General features: G+C 46.1%; 1 protein-coding gene across 5 annotated transcripts in view; it reads right to left on the bottom strand.

Moving 5' to 3' along the window:
- PROM2 (prominin 2) overlaps positions 1-22,500 on the bottom strand; it is a 239,050-nt gene that overhangs the window by 130,495 nt on the left and 86,055 nt on the right. The window lies entirely within an intron of this gene.

Genomic DNA, 22,500 nt, shown 5'->3' with positions numbered 1-22,500 from the left:
TCCTACAAGTCACAATTGACCCTTTAACGAGTCGTGCAATATGACTTAGGATAAAAGCCAAATCAGAATCTCAATTTGCAGACACGGTGTTTCGGGCTGTTGGCCCTCGTCAGTGCAAAGTATGAGAACAGATTTGGCTAGGTGAGAGGCTCTGGACTGAGGTCTAAGGGGTAATGTTTCTTCTTGTGGAGAGTGACATACCGGCTCTGGCATGCAATAGGTGGCGCTATAGAGTTCAAGTCCTCTTTCTCTCTGAAGAGGCAATTTGCATGTAAAGTAAGAGGGCACTTACTGAGACCAGTATCATGTAGAACCTGTTGTTTCTAACAAGTTATTTCATACTGACTGTTCCTATTATTCTCACAATTACCATTGTGTAATATTACATGCAAATCATCATCTTGTTTTACATAGAAATTAAATTTTTGGCAAAATTACATGTCCTTTGATCTTTTTAATAATCTCTTTTAGATTAAAAGTAGATGCTTTGTACGTTTTTAGGGATACACTACTACAACTTGGGTTATCAGGCAGTAATTTCATAGCAACTAGACTGAATTACTTTGATTTACTCAGGTCATTAGTAAAAGGTCGGACAAGCACTAAGCAAGGCAGTGAAGGTCAACCTGGAAGTCCCATTCTATTATTTACACTTGTCCAAACTTATCTCTGTAAGGGCTGGTGGACACGATGATATTTTTAACGGATATCACTCAGACAGAAAATACTGACAGCACTCGGACCAATGTTGCTCAATGGGATGGAGCAGATGAGCGATTTTTTTTTTCACTGACTGAATCTCCATGTGAAAAAAAATTGCAGCACGCACAATTTTCCTCCAAAAATCGGATGAGACTCACCCATTCAAGTCTATGGGTGTGAGAAAATAAATCAGATGCCGCAGAGAACCACAGTAAAGCATCCAATTTTTACACAAACATTGCAATTCTGTTACATAGGAAACTGTAAATGGTGCTATAAACTGATCATATATGGACTGCACACGGATGACAAGTGAGAACAAAATTGTCCCAGTTTTCTGGATGAAACTCTGAACAATTTTTTATTCTGTCGTGTGAACCTGCATTTACACTGCAAGATAATTTTGAACGAGCGGAGTTAAAAACTCTCGTTTCATGATTATCTTGCCATGTAAACAGGCTGCCGGTCACCTTACGAACGTGAAAAAAGCTCATTAAATTGGCTGAAATGATCTTTTGCACACAAGAGTACAAGATCATCATTTCTTGCGGTGCATCATCCTTTGTAAAGAGGACTCGCACTGCCGAGAACAGTGGCAGCCTATGTGCACTGAGCAATTTAGTATAGATTGCTCAGGGTGCATTGGTCTGCCTGTCTTGCTGCTGATCGGTCTATGTAAATAGACCTTGAATACTAACCGTCGTTTTAATATTTATTTCATAAATCAAGAGTACACATGAAGATAAGCAACTTTATAATTTATCAGTGATTATCAAAATTCTCAAGGCTGAGTTATAATCTGTATTCAGTGAACACAGACTTTCCCATTACTGAGATAGGAGATGGCAGCTGCTACTGAAGAGATTCTATTTGATATGAGCTGGAGGAAGAGGGAGGAGCTCTTCCTCTAGCTCCTCCCTCTTTCCATCAATATAGGATATAGCAGTTGATACAGATACAATTATATCTCAGTAATGGTGTCATTCTGGTGGATCGTGGACCCACTGTGCCACGGACTGGGCTTACTCTGGAGAGGCGTGGTGGCTAAGCAGCTACCTGGTTTTCACAAGAGCCCCTGATGGTGGAGTTAGCCTTGAGCTGCAGGTATCTGCCAGGTACCACTTCAGGGCAGTTCCCAGTACTGTGGCAGCTGAGCCCAAAAGTCAGGATAACAGTTGCGGACACAGACTTGGAGTCACAGGCTGGACAGGATTCAGATAACTGGTTGAACAGATATCGGAGCTGGTTCAGACACAACAGGATAGGGCATGGACAGAAGAGGATGATCAGTCGGGACAGACTCGGGGTTTAGGAGAGACAAGTTCTGGATCACTGGTAGATAACGCAGGTACAGGTTCAGACAGGACGGGTGCACGTTTTGAAAAGGAAAAAAAACAACTGACATTTTGTTGTTTTTTTCTCTGTGTGTTTTTGGGCGTGGACCTTTTTTTTCTCTCCTTTCTCTCTTGGTATGGGTTCAGTTGCAGAGCTCGCAGAGCAGTTCCAACATCTGTCTCTGGAGGTAAATGACCTCTGCTGTGAGGTTCAGCAGCAGCATCAGCGGTTACAGGTCGCCAATGTGGGGGTCTCTGCATGTAGGCCGGTCCTGTCACGGTTCCATCCCTCACTGTGTCTGGGATGCAGTTACTGACAGCTCAGCTGTCCAATCTTGTACAGGGGCGTACTGAAGCTGTCGGTACTGTGATTGACAGCTCGACCATCTGTGGCACCCCTGAGGGTTCAGTCGCCACAGGGGTACTGCACCTCAGAATGAGGTGTGGTATCTCCTCTCCAAGGTAAGGATGGAGCACCACACAAGACCCCAACCACACACTCAACACTACACCACTCCAGTTCTGAAGGGGGCCTAAAAGCACCATAGTGCTGCCCTAGTTCTGAATGGAGGAGTTGGGGGGAACCAAAGTTAGCGGGAACCATGTAGTGAGTGAGGGTGGAGGAAGCACTTTACTTTAGCACTTAATAGAATCATATATAACTGGAGGCCATTTTAATAACCGAGTCTTTAGTCGTGGGTCTTTGGGACGGCAGGTCAGCACAAGGCTGCAGCCGCCTCAGGGTCCACGGTTCCCGGTCTCAGGCCTCGAGACGGGGGATTGGGGCAGAGTTATAACCGGCTCTGTCCCCGGTCAGAGTCCAACCAAGAAGGCCCAGGAGGGGAGCAGAAGAGTTAGGGTCCACAGGCAAAAGGATCTCAGGGGGTTTGGACGGAGAGGAAGTCGCCACCTGCATACCTTATTCTGGCCCTGCCAGAGAGACCCTGCCGCAAAAGGGGGTACCGATCCCCGATTATCTGAGTTTGCACTTCACGTCTCTGTCGGAAAAGTCCAGAGGCTTATGTGGATCCCAGGGGGATACAGACGGAGCGGAATCGCCACCTGTATGTCCTAATCTGAGTTTATCCAGAGGGACCCGGCCTTACGCCATGTTCTCACCACCAGTCACCAAGAAGGGCACCCACGCTATCCATCAAGGACATCGCAGTACCCGTGCGGGACACAGTGGGGGACACAAGACGGGAGAAGTTCACCAGGAGAGGAACACTTTAGAGCGGGGGTCCTGTCAAGCGCTCCTGAACTACCTGGAGTGTGCTGAACCCCACCCTGGCGGCCGCAGCTCGCCGTGTGACAGCAGAGAGAAGCTCTGAGCTCAGAAAGCACCACCGTGAGTAAAGACGTGGATGACTTCAAATATTGCCTCTGTCTGTTCTTTTCTCCGCGGCACTGCACCCGCCAATGCTCTATCCTGCATCCATTCTTCTACGCTGCCTTGAGGCCCCGCTCCACTTGTGGGGAGCCGCACCAACTAAGCTGCCTGACCACCTGCCTCAGAGGACTGTACCAGCGCTGGTGATCCTCACCAGACACCACGGGTGGCATCACGAACAATTTCCCCTTTCCTATACTCCTTTTTCCCCATTCCTTCTTCCCTTGCTTTTAAGAGTGACCCCAGGGTACGGGCCCGGGAGCCGACCACCGCGACATCGCCAAAGGTCAGGCAACAACAAGGCCCGGGCTCCGAGTCGTCCCCATCCCCTGGGCGCGTCACATCCAATCTGGTACAGGAGCGTGCAATAGCTCTCAGTATGGTGATTGACAGCTCGGCTGTCCAACCTTAGATTGGGAGGCACTGGCTATCTTCAGGTGTTCATTATTCCAGTTGAATGCCTGGCTACTTAACTGAGTTGTTTCCCCCAGATCTCTGCCAGACATACATTCATCTATTGTGTGGTTTGGTCTCTGTGTCTTGAGTTCTGTTTATTGATCTTCTGTTGCCTGACCTTGGATCTTGTTCTGACTATCCGTCTGTTTAACCCCTTGTGCTCTGATCTGCTTTCCTCCTGGTATTCTGACCTACGGAACGTTACCTGACTACGCCTTAGCCTCTTCCCTCTGTTTATGACATACCCTCCGGGCTTTGACTTCAGACTCTTTGACTATCCCGACTCATGGACCACGGCCTGGCCATGAAAAGTGACTCAGCGTCACAGGTCCAGCCTGAACCCAAGGTTGCCCTTCCGGACAGGTTTTCAGAAGAAAGCGACAAGTTTTTTGTATTTAAGGAGGCATGCAAATTGTACTTTAAACTTCGTCCTTACTTCTCCGGTAATGAGGAGCAGAGGGTTGATATTGTGATCTCTCTATAGCAGGGAGATCCTCAGTCATGGGCGTTTTCGCTACCGCAGGACTTGGTTTGTCTCCAGCCTGTGGAGGTTTTTTTGGGGCTCTGGCCCTCATCTTTGATAACCCTGACTGAGTCGCCTTGGCTGAGTCTAAGCTATGTCGCCTTCAGCAGGGGAATCAGTCAGTGGAAACGTACAGTTTGGAATTCCGTAGATGGGCAATGGATTCCAAATGGAATGAATCAGTCTTTAGAAGTCAACTTTGTAAGGGGCTTACTGAAAGGTTGAAAGACGCCTTAGCAGTATATGAAACCCCTCAGTCCTTGGAGGCTGCCATGTCTTTGGCCATATGTCTTGATAGACGCCTTTGGGATAGACGGGTGAGACCATCTTCTCCGGGGCCTTCTTGTCGGGGTTGTGTGCATCTGCCAGGGGAGCGGTCTTGTGGTGAACTAGTACTGGGGGAGGTGGAAGAACCCATGCAGTTAGGGGGTATCTCTGCATCATGCATCTCCCCAGAGATTCGTAAGAAAAAGGAGTATGTGTTTTTTGTGGGAAAAAGGAACATTGTTGGGACCTGTCCTTCAATTCCTAAACAAAAGGAGATTCGATTAACTCTTGGTAGTTTGGAGTTGGATAAACAAGGAGTGTATTTGTGGCCAAACTGAAGTTCCCCCTTTGTCATGACAGCAGAGGTGGTGCTAGAGAGCAAAACCGAAAAAAATTCTGTGTTTGTTGACAGTGGAGCCGGAGTCAGCATGGTGGATGCTGAGGTTTCAAAACTCATGGTCTTGATAAACCTATTTCTATTTTTGCCATCGACTCGGCGCTACTTGTACATAAATCATTTACTCAGATTGCACATAATGTAAAACAGAGGGTGGGGTTAGCTCATTGTGAAATAATCCCTTGCTATGTCCTGGACAATCTTTCCACACCAATTGTCTTGGGTATCCCTTGGCTTGTTAGACATAATCCAATGGTGGATTGGCAAGCCGGGGAGATTATTGAATGTGGAGATTACTGCCATGATAACTGTTTAGATATTTCCCTTGCTACAGTCTCTGCGGAAATATTACCTGATTTTTTGTCTGGTTTTGAGGACGTTTTTTCTGAGAGGGGGTGTCAGGATTTGCCTCGTCATTGAGCTTATGACTGTCCTATTAACCTGACCCCCGAAGCTAAACTACCGAAGTCCAGACTGTATAATCTTTCTGGCCCTGAGAGACATGCCATGAAGGATTTCATTGTGGAAAGTCTGGAGAAGGGACATATCAGACCCTCATCTTCGCCCGTGGTGACAGGGTTCTTCTTTGTGAAGAAAAAAAAATGGCAGCCTACGTCCCTGTTTATATTTCTGGGAATTAAATCAAATTACCATCCGTGTTCCATACCCTCTTCCTCGGATTCTTGATTTGTTCAGCCAGGTTGTGGGAGCTAAGGTATTCTCCAAGTTGGATTTAAGGGGAGCCTATAACCTGGATAGAATCAGAGAAGGGGATGAATGGAAAGCAGCATTCAATACCCCGGAAGGACATTTCGAGAGTCTGGTTATACCTTTTGGTTTGACCAATGCACCTGCGGCATTCCAGCATTCCATAAATCATATTTTCCATCATTTGGTGGGGAGGTTTGTGGTTGTCTATCTGGACGATATTTTGGTTTACTCACCTGATTTTGAGACTCATCGGGGGCATGTTAAGCAGGTGCTCCAGATATTAAGGGATAACAAACTTTATGCCAAACTAGAAAAATGTGTTTTTGCTGTTCAGGAGGTGCAGTTTTTGGGGTACTTTTCATCTTCGGGTTTTCAGAATGATCCGGAGAAGATCCGTGCAGTTCTTGACTGGGAATGTCCCAAGGACCTGAAGGCTCTACAATGTTTTCTGGGCTTTACTAATTTTTACCGGAAATTACTATTAGTTATTGTGAAACCCCTTACTGACATGACTAAGAAGGGGTCTGATTTTTCCAAATGGTCGGATGTTTCACTCCAGGCTTTTTCTTCCTTAAAGAATCATTTTGCCACTGCACTTATGCTCAGTCAACCCAATGTTTCTCAACCCTTTATTGTGAAGGTTGATGAGTCGGATGTTGGGGTTGGGGCTGGGTTCGTCCCCTAGTAAATGGCATCCATGCGCCTTCTTTTCTAAAAAATTGTCTTCGGCTGAGATAAATTATGACGTGGGTAATAAGGAAGTTTTGGCGATCAAATTGGCGTTCGAGTAATGGCGACATTGGTTGGAGGGGGCTGTCCATCCTATTACTATTATTACTGACCATAAGAACCTGTCATATCTCCAGTCAGCTAAACGTCTCAACCATAGGCAAGTCAGATGGTCCCTGTTTTTTACTAGGTTCAATTGTGTTGTCACTTTTTGTCCAGGGGTCAAAAATATACCAATATTACAGAAAGGGGTAGTCATTTTGGCACTTTATCCTGAACTGGAGGGTGAAGTGTTGGAGGCACAGGGGGACGCCCCTGCCTCCTGCCCTTCAGGAAAGTTATTTGTACCATCTAACCTGCGCTGCAAAGTAATTAAGGAACATCATAACTCTGTGCTTGCTGGGCATCCAGGTGGTAAGGCAACCGGGGACCTCCTCTCTTGTCATTTTTGGTGGCTGGGGTTGCATTGGGATGTAATTGAACACTTAGCTGCTTGTAGTATTTGCGCACGTTCTAAGGTTTCACATACCCATCCATCTGGTACTCTTCTTCTGCTACCTATCCCTAGTAGGCCATGGACACACTTGTCCATGGATTTTATTACTGACCTACCGGTCTCTGCAGGCAAAACAGTGGTTTTGGTGGTAGTAGATAGGTTCAGTAAAATAGTTCATTTTGTCGCATTACCTGCACTTCCAAATGCCAAGACACTTGCTCAGGTGTTCATAAATGAGATTGTGAAGCTTCACGGGGTTCTCTCCGATGTGGTGTCAGATCGGGGGACCCAGTATGTTTCCAAGTTCTGGAAGACATTCTGTTCTCAACTGGGGGTGCAGCTGTCCTTTTCCTCTGCCTTCCACCCTCAGTCGAATGGACAGATCGAGCGTGTCAATCAGAATTTGGAGACCTACCTCAGGTCTTTCGTTTCCAAAAATCAGGAGGATTGGGCATCCTACCTACCACTGGCAGAATTTGCCATTAATAATCCACTGGCAGGTCACCGTTCTTCGGTACATACGGTTATCACCCACAGTTTGGTACCTTTAGTGGGGGAGGAGCTTCAGGAGTTCCGGAGGAGGAGCGGTTTGCTTCATCGCTCTCCTAGGTATGGCAGGGAGTGCTGAGTAATTTAAAGATCATGGGAGACAGGTATAAACGTATGGCTGACCGAAAACGCTTGCCAGGTCCAGACCTGAATGTGAATGACTTTGTGTGGTTGTCTACCAGGAATATAAGATTGAAGGTTCCTTCTTGGAAGCTGGGACCTAGGTTTATTTGTAAAATAACCACCGTCATTAACCCAGCAGCGTTTCGTCTTGAATTTCCTCAAGCCCTTAAAGTCCACAATGTGTTCCATAGGTCCTTACTTAAAAAATATGTGGAACCTCTTGAGCCCTCGCCTCTACCACCGCCCTCAGTAATGGTTGATGGTAATCTGGAGTTCCAGATTTCGAGGATTGTAGATTCTCATCTCTAACGTTGTTCTCTTCAATACTTGGTGCACTGGAAAGGCTATGGTCCAGAGGAGAGGATGTAGGTTTCAGCGTCAGAGGTGAACGCTCCCAGATTGGTTCACTCATTTCACACCTCATTTCCTGGGAAACCCAGTCCTGAGTGTCCGGAGGCCACTCGTAGAGGGGGAATACTGTCACGGGTGTGTCAGAGGTGACAGAGAGTTGCCCTGCAGTTGGGTGCAGGAGATCTCTACGTTTGGCATTACAGACATCTTATTAGAGGCTGGCTGTCTCTAGGACCCAGCAGCTAACTCCATCTGGCTAATTAGCTCCCTGGCCTGAGTGTATGCCTGGTGTGTCTGAGAGGGAGGTGCCGGCGATATTCATTACTACTTGTGAGTCTTTAGCAAGACCAGTGCTTCTTCCTCTCTGGAGCTTGAGGCCATGTGCACATCTGTCTGGAATAGTCTAAAGCTAAGCAATTTCCCCCTGTTTGTCTACCCTTGTTGTCTATAGAGTTTAGTGGAGATCGACTAGTGCTCATCTCCTCTCGTCTCTAGTCTTAGCCATATGCCAGTGAAAGTCAGGGCGAGGCACGCGTGCAGCAATTGGTGAAGAAATAATATAGGGACGGTAGTTGAGACAGGGTGACACTAGACCAGACTAGGAGGTCTCCCCTTCCCCTTTTCCCTAGAGTCTGGGCTCCCTTTCCATTTTCCCTGTGTGTTGCACTAAGTCTTTCCCACACCTGGCTTGACTCTACACATCAACTATGAGACCAAAAACATCTGTGCAGCTTGTCTGCGACTTGCTGTCCCACAACTATTTTAAACCTCTGAATTTGCTTAAGGGAAAACAGCCAAGTTGCAGACAAGTCACATGTCACGTGCGATGTGCCTTGAAGTCTATGGTAACTGTGTCCATGTGTGACTTGTGACACGCAACAGAAAAGCCAACACATTTGGAAACATTCGGCTCTGTGTTGTAGTATATCACAGATCACAACATGACACCATAGAAAATCATTACATCCAATGTCGCAATGTATCACTGCGATTTCAGTGTCCCACGACACATGTCACCGTGTGGTCCTAGCCTAATCCTTACCATGTAAAATGCCTTTCATTTGGAACACTTTTATAATCTTCACATAGTGACTTGCCAACTCACCTGAAATGTCAATAAGGCTCCCACATAAAAGGAGACCTCCCAGACTTCGGTACAATTCGACAAATTTTGGGGTTGAACACCAAACCTCTTGAAACCTCCCGAAAGCATCATTTCCAACAGGTTTATTATGCGTAATACTCGGATGCTACATTGAAGCACTAACATTCAAATGTGCACTCAGGGCTTTGATTGGGCTGTAGTTAGGGAAAAAAATTCAACCGATCTTGTGGAAAACTGATAATAAGTCGGCAAGTATGTAAAGTATGATTCTATTCCATATACAGTGCAATTTTTGTTCATGACCTCCATCCGGTATTGGATCTCAGTTCTGTCCTCAGTTTTGGGTTAAGCTGTGATACCAGACACAACCCATGGATGAGGGTCAAACAGTTCTTGCAAAAAAAAAGAGAGTACTCTTTTTCTCTAATACCGGATAAGCCTTTTTCATATTTCTTTATATTCAGTCATCACCGAAAGAGTTGGCACCCTTGAAATTGCTCCTGAAAATGAAGTATTTCTCACAGAAAATTATTGCAATTACACATGTTTTGTTATACACATGTTTATTTCCTTTGTACTGTATGTATTGGAACAACACAAAAAAAATTGGACTTCATTTCACACAAAACCCCTAAAATGGGCCGGACAAAATTGTGGGTAAACAACTTTGTTTCAAGCATGTGATGCTCATTCAAACTCACATGTGACAAGTAACAGGTGTGGGCAATATGAAAATCACACCTGAAACCAGATAAAAAGGGGAGAAGTTGACTTAATCTTTGCATTGTGTGTGAACAGAAACAGGAGAAAAGAACTGTATGAAGACTTGAGAACTAAAATTGTTGATATTTATATCAATAATCTCAAGGTTACGAGTAGTGTTGAGCCACCCCCGTAGTGTTCGAGTTCGGTTCGGTTCGTCGAACACCCGTGTGTTCGCCGAACTGTTCGTCGAACTGTTCGTCGAACACCTTCGAACACCGTTAAAACCAATGGCAGGCAAACAAAAACACATAGAAACACATAGAAAACACCTTCAAAGGTGTCCAAAAGCTGACAAACTGCTCAGAAGACATAACTAACACATGGAAAAGTGACAAGTACATATAGTCATGCGAAAATAAAAGAGGTGGAGGAGTAAAAGGAGGGGGAGACACAGATATAGGCATGTCATGCCCTTCTAAAATCCAAAAAGTGAGAAGCCGACACGGCCAGTCCGCTCCTGCCCGTGCCACCTCCGTGTCGCCGGGTTTGTGCCAGAGCCGCGGTGAACCCTGACGGCCAGCCCCCCTCTCCCAATACTGGTGCCTGTCCGCTGGTGGGTCGAGCGAGCCCCCCTGTGGTGGAGGCAGCTCTAAGCTTTTTAATTTAAATTGTCTCTCTAATTTGAATGAATACACTTTAAATCCATTTACAAGGATCTATTGGAGGGCAAGTCTCATGCCAGCAGCCACGGTAATTCCAGCTCCAGTAGCGTCCACTAAAGCTGCTGCAGTTAAAAAGCTTTTATAAGGATCGAGCTCGGCTGTCCACCGCAAGGCATCCTACTGCCAGTCCCAGCCCCTATGCCTTGGGGTGCCTCCTGATGCTCTTCACTAAGTATCCCATGGTCCCGAAGCATTTCCTTTGAAAAAATTAAGTGTCTAAACTACAGGTGGTGTAGCTTGCTTAACAGCCGGGATAATCCGCTGACTAGCAGACACTGCTACTAGGCACAAAGTATTTCCTGGGCTAGATGCAGTTAAAAATTTGTAATTAGATACTCTCGTTGGATGCTGAGAAAGCATTCCATAGAGTCTCCTGGCACGCCATATATGATTCTCTTAAAAAGCTTGGGGTAGGGGTCTAGGGGACCCTTTTATAGCCAAAATCACGGCCCTGTATCGCAATACGTCACCTAGGCTGAAGATAAATGGAACTGTAGCACCCTGAGGGCTCGGTTGCTACAGACGTATTGCACCTCACCCAGAGGTGTGATATCTCACTCTCAGGTAAGGATGGAGTGTGGATCAGGACCCGACACCTGCATGCATTACACCACATTGCCGTGGGGCAGGGCGACCAATATGCCCCTGAGATGGGCACGACAGTCCCTGTCCCTGGCTGGAGTGGGGGGAGGGAACACTGAGGAAGGGGAACCCTGTAGTGCAGGAGCAGGGAGGAAGCAGTTCCTGGGTGCATTGAGAAGGGAGTATAAAAGGTGGGCACCATCTTAGTTCAGTGCAGAGAAGTCTGAGCAGAAGTGGCAGGGAGCAGGGGCTCTGCATGAGCTCTGCTCCGGAGGCGGGCCTAGTAACAGAGGCCCAGGCCTGGAAGAGGGAGAAGGAAGGAAGAGGAGCGGAGAAGGCTTCAGGAACGAGGAATGAAGGGATCCCAGGGGTGCGGACGGGCGAGTCGCCACCGCACGCCCGAATCCACCTGCGTGGAGGGGTCAGGCCAAAGGGGGAGACCGGTCCCCGAACTAGTGGAGGCAGGAAACGACCCTCAGCTAGAAACCGGAGGCTCTGACATTTTATGTGGCGCAGCCCCTCGCTACACCCGCTAGGAAGGCACCACATAGGGTCAGGGAAACTGGCGCCAAGTTTACCAAGAGGAGGCCCGAGGCAGCCGGACAGAAGTGTTGGTAAGAAAGGCCAGACAAAGGACACACAAAGGGGGTCCTGTGAAGCGCTCCAAAGTTATCTGGGAGTTGTCTGAGCCCCTCACCTGGTGAGCACAGTACGACGTGGGCAGCCGTTACCTGCAGACGTGGTCTGGATAATAAGAACTGTGAGTAAAGGCCCTGGACTGCATCACTGACTCCGTGTCGTTACTGCTGCTGCCCTGCACCATCACCCCCATCCTCCGCATACACTGCCCTGAGGCTATACTCCTCCCGTGGGGAGTTATGCTACGCTCTGCTGCACCCACAACACCAGCCTCAGCGGTCTGCCCTGTAGCGGCGGTTCACTCTGACCGCAATCCACGGGTGGCGTAGTCGGACATTTAAACATCAAAACCACATAAATAGTTCCGCCACTGGTTTGACCGCCCTGAGCCACGGAACCGGGTCGCCGCCACGAAGACTACAACCACCAGCATCCACCAAAAAGGGTCCGGCTCCGGGTGTCCCAAGGCCCAGGGGGTGCGTCAGAACATTTTCATCACCTTTCACAATCACCAATGGGACAAGGCAGGGATGTCCTCTGTCCCCTCTCTTATACATCCTAGTGACGGAGCACCTGCTCTCATCAATTCGCCATAACCCCAATATTAGGTGGATTGAGGTGGGAGGCACCGAGTACAAGTGCTCTCTATTTGCTGATGATGTCCTAGTATATATCACTCAATCACATATATCCATCCATGCTGTTATGGCTGAAATAGATCACTTTGTTACATGGTAAAATTTTAAAATCAATGCAGCGAAGTCTGAGGCCCTCGATGTCTCCCTCCCCAAATCCATATAGGATTCCATCCAGTCCAACTTTCCCTTTGCCTGGCCCTCACAGGGTATCAAATACTTAGGAATTCCTATTCATAGAGACCTCTCCCATCTATGTTATCTTAATTTTGGGCCCTTTATTGAACAATTCCATACAGACCACGGTTGGCAAGTTAGAACTGTAAGATTCACTACGTGAACCACTGGTGTTTTGTGGAAAAGCACATGTACACTGCGTTCCAAATTATTATGCAAAAAGTGTTTAGGAGTGATAAGGGAAGAATTTGTTTGTTTGTCAGTTAAACTCATTGATGGTGATGTGTGTCAGGGCTCTTTATATCACTGTAAGCAATTGCAGACACCTGTGCTAATTAGTTTGGCAGGTGTGTCCAATGAAAGGCAAGACTACTTAAGAAGGCTCTCTCACATTATTAAGCAGCCTACATTTTCTGCCAAAATGGGAAAGAAAAAGGATGTGTCGGCTGCTGAGAAGCAACAAATTGTGGAGTGTTTAGGTCAAGGCATGACTACAATCAACATTGTGCGATGATCAGGATGAAGTGTCTTGGCAATCAAGAAGTATGTAGCTGATTCACAGTACACACGTGTGCGTGCTGATAAGGGCAAATTGAGGACTCTTTCCTACAGGCAATTACGTCAGGTTAAAAGAGCAGCGGCAAGAAAGCCTTGTCATAGCAGCAGACAAGTTTTTGAAGCTGCTGGTGCCTCCAACGTCCCCCGAACAACAAGATGCAGGGTCCTTCAGAGGTTTGCAGCTGTGCATACGCCATCCTGTCGACCTCCTCTATCCACTTCACACAAGCAGAAACGGCTCCAGTGGGCCAAACATTACATGAAGACTGATTTCAAAACTGTTTTGTTCACGGATGAGTGCCGTGCAGCGCTCGATGGTCCAGATGGATGGAGTGGAGGATGGCTGGTTGATGGACACCCCACGCAAACACGGCTACAGCGCCAACAAGGAGGAGGTGGAGTAATGTTTTGGGCTGGAATCATGGGGAGAGAGATTGTCGGCCCCTTTAGGATCCCTGAAGGCGCTAAAGATGAACTCCATAATGTATGTGGATTTTCTCAAACAGCACTTCCTGCCATGGTTCAAGAAGAAGAACCGTGTATTTCACAGCAAGATCATTTTTCTGCATGATAATGCACCATCTCATGCTGCACATAAAACATCTGCATCTCTGGCTGATATGGGCATAAAAGGGGACAAACTTATGGTGTGACCCCCATGCTCCCCTGACCTCTACCCCATTCAGAACCTTTGGAGCATCATTAAAAGGAGTGTCTATGATGGCGGGAGGCAGTTCACATCTAAGCAACAGCTCTGGGAGGGTATTCTGTCCTCATGCAAAACAATTGAAGAAGAAACCATCCAAAACCTGACAAATTCAATGGACGAGAGAGTTCAGAAGCTCCTTTCGAACAAGGGGTCCTATGTGAAAATGTAACATCACCTACAATAAAGTTTTGAGTTGAAAACTGTTTGATTTCAGTTTTTAACAACCTGCTAATGCTTATAATTTCAAAAATGACCATTTTTTTGGTCTTTATTAAAATGAAAAGGTTGATCAAAAAGTTTGGGGGATCTAAGAGTGTGGCAACCCAGTAGTCATGATTACTTCGAATTCTGACAATATGAGGGTCATGCTGCAGGTAGTGCAGCAAGAAGGCACTTATGTGTCTTGCGCATCTCGGAGCCCCAAAATTATTTTCCGGGCTAGATGCAGCTAGAAATTATTTTTAATTTTAAATCTGGTGGAGCTTATTATAGATGGCCTAATAGGATCAGTGCTGCACACTGCTACAAAGCCCAAATTATTTTCCAGTCAAGATACAGATAAACATGATTAGTAATTTGAAAGCTTAAAACGGTTGGTAGGGTGATTTTAACCAATCATCAAGCTTTTACTCTCCCCAGGATGACACAGGGGTAGAAAAGTCGTTTCGGATCCATGATTTGTTCATCTTTATGAACGTGACTCTGTCTACATTATCAGTGGAGAGCCGCGTGCGCTTATCTGTCAGCACACCACCAGCAGCGCTGAACACACGTTCAGACAGAACGCTGGCTGCGGGGCATGACAAGATCTCCAAGGCGTAAGTGGCTAGCTCCGGCCATTTATCCAGATTGGAAGCCCAAAAAGAGCAAGGGTCCAGTGACACAGTCGTGGCTTCAATGTTTACTTGGAGATACTCCTGTACCATCGTCTCTAGGCGTTGACTATGTGTCAGACTTCTTGTCTCCTGTGGCCTTGCAAAGGATGGGCTAAAAAAGTGGTGAAATGATTCCGCAAAATTGATGTTACCAGCAGATACTGTGGTTCTGTTACGGTTTGAGTGCTGAACACTTGACGGTCCCACGGTTGGCAAGTTGGAACTGTGAGATTCACTACGTGCACCACTGGTATTTTGTGGAAAAGCACATGTAAGATTCTGCAACAGTCTCTGCTGATACTCCTGCATGCGTGCATCCCTTTCTATGGCAGGAATAATTTCTGCAAATTTACTTTTGTACCGGGGATCTAACAGTGTGGCAACCCAGTAGTCAGGATTATTTCTAATTCTCACAATTCGAGGGTCATGTTGCAGGTAGTGCAGCAAGAAGGCACTCATGTGTGTTGCGCATCCAGGAGCACCAAGTCCCTGTTGTGTTGGTGGCGAGGTAACAATCATGCTTCCTTCCTCTGTCCTCTCCCCCCAACCTCGCACAACAGAAATGTGATCAAGGTCTCCCTCATCTGATGAGTCTTCCATCAGTTCGTCCTCCACTTCTTCCTGGGCTCCTGCACCTTCCTCACTAGTTTGGCTGCTACCATGCGCCCTGGTAAAACCATCTCCCCCACCCTCACATGCCTGCCGCCTTGGTGCTGCCGACCGTCTGGACCTTGCAGATGTTAGCCCTTCCGCATACAACTCCTCCTCCTCTACTTCCTCCACCTCCTCTTGTGCCACCACCTGACTCCGAATTCTGTTTAACATGTGCTCCAGCATGTAAATCACCGGAATAGTCATGCTGATAATGGCATCGTCAGCACTAAACATCTTCGTCGCCATTTCAAAACTGTGCAGAAGGGTGCATAGGTCCCTGATCTGAGACCACTCCTCCAGCGTGATTTGCCCCACCTCTGAATCTCGTTGGCCCAGGCTATACGTCAGAACGTATTGCACCAGGGCTTGTCGGTGCTGCCACAGTCGCTGCAACATGTGCAGAGTTGAATTCCACCGGGTAGGCACATCGCATTTTAGCCGGTGAAGTGGCAGGCCCAACGACTTCTGTAGAGATGTAAGTCGCTGAGCTGCGGGATGCGAACGGCGGAAGTGAGCACACAGCGACCGTGCCCTCTGCAGAAGGCCATCTAGTCTGGGATAGTGGGCTAAAAATTGCTGGACAACCAGGTTCAACACGTGAGCCATACAAGGCACGTGTGTGACATTGCCCCGGCGAAGGGCCGCACCCAGGTTTGCAGCATTGTCGCACATGGCCTTCCCTGGTTTCAGGTCCAGTGGAGACAACCATTCATGAAATTGGTTCTCCAGAGCTGACCACAACTCCTCAGCTGTGTGACTCACATTTCCCAGACATTTCAAAGTAAAAACCGCCTGATGACGTTGAGCCCTACTGCCAGCATAGTAAAGAGGTGTGCAGGATCCCTTCTGCGCAGTTAGAAAGCTTGTGGCATGACCAGACAGGCTTTGGGTGCAGGTGGAAGACCGAGAGGAGGTTGAGGAGGCAGAAGCAGTGGAGGAACTTTGACATAAAGAGGATTGACGCACAACTCGTGGGGACGGCAAGACTTGGACAGCAGCCCCTTGTCCTGCTGTCACCATAGTTACCCAGTGCCCAGTCAGCGACATGTAACGCCCCTGTCCATGCCTACTCGTCCAAGTGTCTGTGGTGAAATGCACCCTGTCACACACAGAGTTTCTCAAAGAAGCGGTGATGTTGTGTGCGACATGCTGGTGGAGCGCAGGCACACCTTTCTTTGAGAAGTAGTGCCGACTGGGCATCTGGTACTGGGGCACTGCGACGGACATAAGGTCTCGAAAATCCTCTGTGTCCACCAGGCGGAAAGGCAGCATTTCTGTAGCCAAGAGCTTGCAGATGGTGAAATTCAACCTCTTAGCTTTCTCATGGCTAGGAGGAAATGGTCTTTTACTTGTCCACATCTGAGGGACCGAGGGCTGGCTATTGTACTTAGACGGGGTTGATAAGGGTGTCCCCGGCAAACTGCCGGTCTGTGAGGAAGATGCAAGCGGACATGTTAGGTTGCCTTGATCCAAAGGTGGTGCTATCGATGTCGGACAGCGCTCAACACCAGCTGGTGTTACCACCTCCAAAGAAAATGATGACCTGCCAATCACGCTGGCTGTTGCGGGTAAAGAGGTGGCAGGTCTGCGCCCCAAAACAGGTGTGACTGCTGTCCCCCCAGTCACAGAGGATGAAGAGGCCGCGGATGCACAAGATATGGCAGACGGTGGTTGGCCCGGCCGGCTAGGCCGCATTGTAGCACACTGAGCTTCCCACTGCAACTTATGCTTCATGTCCATGTGCCGGTTCATGCATGAAGTACTCAAACTATGTATTTTTTGGCCTCTACTTAGCTTTTGCTGACAAATGTTACAGATAACACGAGTTGGGTCATCTTTATCGATCTGAAAAAATGCCCAGGCTATGCAAGGCTTAGCACCCATGCGACCTGAAGAGCCACCACGACTTGTGGTGAGAGGCAGAGTTGTGTTTGAGGATGCAGTTGTTGACGTGCTTCCAGTACTACGTCTCTGTCCAGGAAGGCGCAACCTGACATCGTCGTCACTAGCATCTTCCTCCACCTCCTCTGCTGACCTCATCTCTTGGCTGACTGTGGGTTGACAGTAAGTGGGATCTCCAACCTCATCATCATCACCCTGTGTGTTATCACACCCGTCGTCCTCAGAGCCAACCTGTTCCTGCCCTGACAAAAAACTAAAGTTGTCGCTCCAATCAGGTATTTGAGTCTTATCATCGTCTTCCTCATTGTCTCCACCAACAGGAGTTACAGTTTGGGAATAAGGGTCTACATTATGGTCAGAACCTTCTGCGTCTGGTCCTGGATCCGACTCATAAAGATTCTGGGCATCAGTGCAGATCATTTCCTCGTCTGGATTCACAGAAGCGCTGGAGTCGACCTCTGATTCCCAGGCTATAGTATGAGTAAACAGCTCTGCAGACTCAACCATCTGTTCTACCTCATACTCAGACGGGCAGCTGGAGATTTGGGAGCTGTGAGGAAGCAAGTGCGATTTGGGTGACACCTTTGAGGACTGGAGTATTTGTGATGTTGAAGTTGATGTGGAGGAGAGCCCACTTAAAGGAGCACTTGATATCCGTTGAAGCACCTGCTGTTTTTGTGCCTCATCTGGAATTTGTAGCGATTGGCGTGGCCGTAAGAAAGGGATCTTATCACATTGTCCGCTAAAAGAAGTAGACATTTTAGTTTGGCTGGAAGATGGTCTTTCTTCTGCAGATGTTACTGTTGCTTTAACACCTACCCCACGGACACAACCTTTTTTCCCCTTCCCAACACGCCTATTCCCCTTTCCACCAGCAGCAGGCCTTTTTCCACTCATTTTGGTGGTTAACTAATTCACAACTCTGGAGTTGTTTGCACAAAAAAACAATGGATGGTAACCGAGCAGAGCTGAGTGTCCAAACTGTGGTATTAGGCCAAAACTATTGGCTGGGTTAGATGCAGAAAAAAATTATATTCAATTTGCAACCTGATGGAGGTCAGTATAGATGGACTAATACAACAAGTCCCACACACAGCTAGAAGCCCAAATATTTTTTCAGAGGTACTGTAGATGCAGATAAAAATTATTTTGAATTTGCAACCTGATGGAGGTCAGTATAGATGGACTAATAGAGAAAGTCCGACACACTGCTAGAAGGCCAAATATTTTTTCAGAGGTACTGTAGATGCAGATAAAAATTATTTTTAATTTGCAACCTGATGGAGGTCAGTATAGATGGACTAATAGAGAAAGTCCGACACACTACTAGAAGGCCAAATATTTTTTCAGAGCTAGATGCAGAAAAAAATTATATTCAGTTTGCAACCTGATGGAGGTCAGTATAGATGGACTAATACAACAAGTCCCACACACAGCTAGAAGCCCAATATTTTTTCAGAGGTAGATGCAGAAAAAAATATATTCAGTTTGCAACCTGATGGAGGTCAGTATAGATGGACTAATACAACAAGTCCCACACACAGCTAGAAGCCCAATATTTTTTCAGAGGTAGATGCAGAAAAAAATATATTCAGTTTGCAACCTGATGGAGGTCAGTATAGATGGACTAATACAACAAGTCCCACACACAGCTAGAAGCCCAAATATTTTTTCAGAGGTACTGTAGATGCAGATAAAAATTATTTTGAATTTGCAACCTGATGGAGGTCAGTATAGATGGACTAATAAAGAAAGTCCGACACACTGCTAGAAGGCCAAATATTTTTTCAGAGCTAGATGCAGAAAAAAATTAGATTCAGTTTGCAACCTGATGGAGGTCTGTATAGATGGATTAATAGAACAAGACCCACACACAGCTAGAAGCCCAATATTTTTTCAGAGGTAGATGCAGAAAAAAATATATTCAGTTTGCAACCTGATGGAGGTCAGTATAGATGGACTAATACAACAAGTCCCACACACAGCTAGAAGCCCAAATATTTTTTCAGAGGTACTGTAGATGCAGATAAAAATTATTTTGAATTTGCAACCTGATGGAGGTCAGTATAGATGGACTAATAGAGAAAGTCCGACACACTGCTAGAAGGCCAAATATTTTTTCAGAGGTACTGTAGATGCAGATAAAAATTATTTTTAATTTGCAACCTGATGGAGGTCAGTATAGATGGACTAATAGAGAAAGTCCGACACACTACTAGAAGGCCAAATATTTTTTCAGAGCTAGATGCAGAAAAAAATTATATTCAGTTTGCAACCTGATGGAGGTCAGTATAGATGGACTAATATAACAAGTCCCACACACAGCTAGAAGCCCAATATTTTTTCAGAGGTAGATGCAGAAAAAAATATATTCAGTTTGCAACCTGATGGAGGTCAGTATAGATGGACTAATACAACAAGTCCCACACACAGCTAGAAGCCCAATATTTTTTCAGAGGTAGATGCAGAAAAAAATATATTCAGTTTGCAACCTGATGGAGGTCAGTATAGATGGACTAATACAACAAGTCCCACACACAGCTAGAAGCCCAAATATTTTTTCAGAGGTACTGTAGATGCAGATAAAAATTATTTTGAATTTGCAACCTGATGGAGGTCAGTATAGATGGACTAATAGAGAAAGTCCGACACACTGCTAGAAGGCCAAATATTTTTTCAGAGCTAGATGCAGAAAAAAATTAGATTCAGTTTGCAACCTGATGGAGGTCTGTATAGATGGATTAATAGAACAAGACCCACACACAGCTAGAAGCCCAATATTTTTTCAGAGGTAGATGCAGAAAAAAATATATTCAGTTTGCAACCTGATGGAGGTCAGTATAGATGGACTAATACAACAAGTCCCACACACAGCTAGAAGCCCAAATATTTTTTCAGAGGTACTGTAGATGCAGATAAAAATTATTTTGAATTTGCAACCTGATGGAGGTCAGTATAGATGGACTAATAGAGAAAGTCCGACACACTGCTAGAAGGCCAAATATTTTTTCAGAGGTACTATAAATGCAGATAAAAATTATTTTTAATTTGCAACCTGATGGAGGTCAGTATAGATGGACTAATAGAGAAAGTCCGACACACTACTAGAAGGCCAAATATTTTTTCAGAGCTAGATGCAGAAAAAAATTATATTCAGTTTGCAACCTGATGGAGGTCAGTATAGATGGACTAATACAACAAGTCCCACACACAGCTAGAAGCCCAATATTTTTTCAGAGGTAGATGCAGAAAAAAATATATTCAGTTTGCAACCTGATGGAGGTCAGTATAGATGGACTAATACAACAAGTCCCACACACAGCTAGAAGCCCAATATTTTTTCAGAGGTAGATGCAGAAAAAAATATATTCAGTTTGCAACCTGATGGAGGTCAGTATAGATGGACTAATACAACAAGTCCCACACACAGCTAGAAGCCCAAATATTTTTTCAGAGGTACTGTAGATGCAGATAAAAATTATTTTGAATTTGCAACCTGATGGAGGTCAGTATAGATGGACTAATAGAGAAAGTCCGACACACTGCTAGAAGGCCAAATATTTTTTCAGAGCTAGATGCAGAAAAAAATTAGATTCAGTTTGCAACCTGATGGAGGTCAGTATAGATGGACTAATAGAATGATGCTATGCCCAAAAGATTTTACTTCACTAGGTGCAGTAAAAAAATTGGTATTCTATACACAGGTGGTATATCTTGCAACACAGATAGGCTACTCCACTGACTAACACACTCTGCAATAGGCCAAAAAGGATTAGCTTTGCTAGATTCAGCCAAATGCTGTGAAAAAAACTTGCACAGCACTGGCACAGACCTGCCTGGCAAAAACTGATAGGAACTGATGTAACCTAGTCCTGAAAAGGACTCCAATTACAATTAGTCTTTACTCCCACAACCTATCTATTTAAGAGCACAGACCTGCCTGATAAAAGTCGTAGGAAATGCTGTAACCTAGTCCTTAAAAGGACTGCAATCACAACTATTCCCTACTCCCAAGCTATCTGTATATTTGTGCGAAAATTGGCTTGAAATTAACAAGGTATAGCGCACACAGCAACAGCGGTGCCGTCTAACACGCAGCTGCAGCAGTGAGAAAATGGTGGCGACGGGGAAAATGGCTTGGTCTTATAGGGCAAGGACATGTGACATACACTGCCAATGACACATGCCCTTGCTTGTGTGAAAAAAAGCACTTCGCTCCGTGTGTGCGCTGCTGATAGGCTTACAGATTGCACCTCCCCACTGCAAATGCGGGAAAGAGAAAAAAAAATGGAGATCTTCATTGTTCCTGCAGAGATCCATCCCCTGCCCCTCCCCCCACCCCGCTGTACACTCAAACTGCGTATTAACATTAATTTTCATCATTACTGAGAAAAAATCCAGTTATGATTTTGGTGCACGAACAGTTATCGAACATAACCTCGAACAGCCGAATTTTTCTCAAATTGTTCGTGTTCGCCGAACGGCTCGAACACCGCCCAAAACAGCTCGAATTTGAGATTGGCGAACAGTTCGAGTAGAACAACGCTCATCTCTAGTTACGAGTCCATCTCCAGAGATCTTGATTTAGCTTTGTCAACCGTGCACAACATGATCAAGAAGTTTTCAACCCATGGCACTGTAGCTAATCTCTCTGGACGTGGATGGCAGAGAAAAATTAATGAAAGGTTGCGATGCAGGATAGTCCGGATGGTGGATAAGCAGTCCCAATCAAGTTCCAAAGAAATTCAAGCTGTCCTGCAGGCTCAGGGTGCATCAGTGTCAGCACGAACTATCCGTCGACATTTGAATGAAATGAAACGCTATGGCAGGAGACCCAATAGGGCCCCACTGCTGACGCAGAGAAATAAAAAAAGCTAGACTGCAGTTTGCCAAAATGTACGTGAGTAAGCCAAAATCTTTCTGGGAAAGCATCTTGTGGACAGATGAAACGAAACCGAGATAGAGCTTTTTGGTAAAGTACATAATTCTACTGTTTACCAAAAATGGAATGAGGCCTACAAAGAAAAGAACACAGTACCTAGAGTCAAATATGGTGAAGGTTCAAAGATGTTTTGGGATTGCTTTGCTGCCGCTGGCACTTGGTGCCTTGACTGAGTGCAAGACATTATGAAATCTGAAGATTACCAAAGGATTTTGGGTCGCAATATAGTGCCCAGTGTTAGAAAACTGGGCTTGCGTCCTAGGTCAT

The sequence above is a fragment of the Phyllobates terribilis genome, unplaced genomic scaffold (assembly GCF_046119375.1).
Source record: "Phyllobates terribilis strain yellow unplaced genomic scaffold, ASM4611937v1 Scaffold_11__3_contigs__length_659146591, whole genome shotgun sequence".
Classification (NCBI taxonomy): domain Eukaryota; kingdom Metazoa; phylum Chordata; class Amphibia; order Anura; family Dendrobatidae; genus Phyllobates; species Phyllobates terribilis.
The sequence above is the reverse complement of the archived record's forward strand: the minus strand, read 5'-3'. Positions and strand labels throughout refer to the sequence as shown.